Raw genomic sequence first — 2,894 nt, forward strand, 5'->3', positions numbered from 1 at the left:
GACGATGCTGACAGCGATGAGGCTATGCTATTACTGGGCCAGATATACGACATCAAGGACATGGGAGATGCAGAAAAATGCCTCGGGATTTGTATCAAGCGCAATGATGAAGGCATTTTCCTACACCAAAGCGACACCATTGAGGAATTGCTGGCAAATATGGAAATGGCATCATACAGACCGGTACACACACCCATGGATACGACGAAATCATTTGACGACAATGAGATGATGATGAATACGGGGTTGATGAGGAAGGAAATTGGATTATTGTTGTGCATCTCGAACTGTACACGACCAGGTATAACCGCTGCAGTCAATTACTTGGCAAAATTTGTAGCCCGGCCTCGACAAAGTCACTGGACGGGAGTCAAGTGAATTTTGCGCTACCTTCGTGGCACTTCATCATTTGGACTATTCTTTAAGAGTGGGCAAGGTGCAGGCTGCAAATGGCGCGCGACATTTTACACGGACGCCGACTGGGCAGGAGACTCATCGGATGCGAAGTCAGTATCAGGAGCAGCTCTTATGCTTAATGGTGCCGTTATCGCATGGGCTTCTAAGAAGCAGACGTTTGTAGCTCTCTCCACGATGGAGGCCGAGTACGTCGCAGCAGCAGTGGCCATGAAGGAGGCTATATGGGTGAAACAACCTTCCGTTGAAATTGGATTGTGGGCCAAGGACAAGACAATCGTGCTACAGGTGGATAACCAGTCAGCGCTTAATTTGATAAAAGAACGAGATAGCCAGCGCTCGGAGCAAGCACATAAAAATCCGGTATCACTTTATCCGGGATGTGATTCAGCGAGGGGATGCAGCGATGCAGTATTGCCCAACTCAGAAGCAACTTGATGATATTTTGACGAAGCCACTACAGCGTGTGGCATTTCAGCGACTTCGGGAGCAACTACGGGTGGGTCAACTGGGCAAGACTTCGAGGGGGCTGTTGGAATCTTCAAAGAGAACGAGGCGTTGAAGTTATCTAAGCCGCTGCCAGACTCAGGTCGTAACGCTCTCGCCATCGGAAGCGAGGGGTTCGACGATAAAAGGTGGTCATCAAGCTGTCGATCATGATGACTGTGGTGATGGGACCAAGAGCTCTCTGGCGTTGCCGGCGATCGACAGCAGTGCGAGTGGACGAAGTAAGCGTGAAGAGCTGGAGATCTACAAGAACGAAGGAGAACTCAATGCATTTGCAGAGGCTGAGGCAACAGCTTTGACGTACCCAAGAGGCAACAGCGCGATGCGGCGTCTGAATTACCATGTACAGCTGCTTGGTCCACAGCCGTGCAAGGTAATTTGGACCCGCGGAACGTGAGCTGAGGGCTGTAACACGTCGGCCAATGGGAGGGCCTGAGCTAAAGCTGACTGGACCGACAAGCTGCCTGGAGTGACGATACCCCTAAGTTGTTTGTAATCCGAGGAGCCGGGATGGAAATGACAGTGGTGTGCTATATTCACAAAGGGCTTCTGGATTAGTACTGGAAAGGAAAGATCGGGGTTCTATTCGAATACCACGTTGCTTAAGCTACCATGTCCATGTTCTGGTGCTTATATTCATGAAATAGCTGTAGAACCGTTCCCAGTGCACTTAGACTTTCGAGTCTAATAGCCAATTCGATTTTGTTCTATCTAAATCAGGCGACATTCTAGTTCAAGATACGAGGACATGGCACGAGCCCCGACGAAAAGAAAAAGGTTTCCCAACAACTGAGTAGCGGGCTTTGCTGTAGAATTAACTCGACTTACTCTGTCCAATGATTAGAATTACCCGCGAGGAACTAGATGATCGCGTACAGCGAGCCCGGCGTGAGAGCGCATCTTAATCCCACGAAGAGTCGCGTAAGGAAAGACAACTCCGTAAATAGAGGCTTCGTAAGGCAGTGACCCGCTATCGCAAGGCAATTGAAGAATTGGAGCAGCTCGAGTTAGTTGAAGTCCCAGCACCAGCTGAGTTCGGACAGATGAGAGTATCTGGTCCGGCGGTAGAGCGTGATGAGAAGACAGAAGAAGATGATCCTGCGGAGCATCAACGACGACTCACATCGCGAAGACCCTGGCGTCAATGCTCGCGGTTTTCAGATTGGAGCGTCAGGGAATGCAGATGACGATAGAGCTGCGGTTAAACGTGCGCGTGATGCGGAAAAAGCACAGACTAGTCGAGCAGCTATGACGAACTCACAAAAACAACGGGCAAGAGCGAAGGACGCGGACAGGAAAATAATTCGTCGAGCTAACAGATCCGAGTCTCAGGTTACCCAAGACCGCCGACAAGAAGCAGATCGAACAAGGGCACGGCGCGGTAGAATGCCACCAGAAGTATTTGAAATTCATCAAGAACACCTTCGAAACGTCCAAGCCAGCCATAGAGTCACAAGTACAGAGGACTATCGCCTGCACGCTAGGAATCGCGATGCGGCGGCACATGAGGCACGCAGGGGATGCATGACCGATGACCAGCGTAAAGCCGAGCGCAACCAGAACACTGCATCACGGAGAGAGCTCAGAGAAGGCATGTCGGATGAACAGCGGCAAGTAGAGCGCTGCCAGAATGCTGCAGCACGGAGAGAGCATAGTGTCAGGTGATCAGCGACAAGCAGAGTGCGCGCGAGATGCATCTGCACGGCGAGAGCACAGAGGAGACATGCCCGAAGAGCATCGACAAGCACAGCACTCCCGAGAAGCTGCCGCGCTTTTAGCACGAAGGGGGGGGTCATAACGGGTGAGCAAAGGGAGCAACGAAAGGAACAAGAGCGGTTTCGCAGGCAATCTCGGCAGTATAAGAAGGGCCTCGCGTACCACGACAGTTTTGACCCTTCCACAGTGGCTGGTGGCCGTCATTACGTTACGCGTTACACGGACGACAACGGGGAGAACAAGCGAGTTGTCACTAC

This window comes from Phytophthora infestans, genomic scaffold, assembly GCF_000142945.1.
Source record: "Phytophthora infestans T30-4 supercont1.284 genomic scaffold, whole genome shotgun sequence".
NCBI classification, from domain to species: Eukaryota; Oomycota; class Peronosporomycetes; order Peronosporales; family Peronosporaceae; genus Phytophthora; species Phytophthora infestans.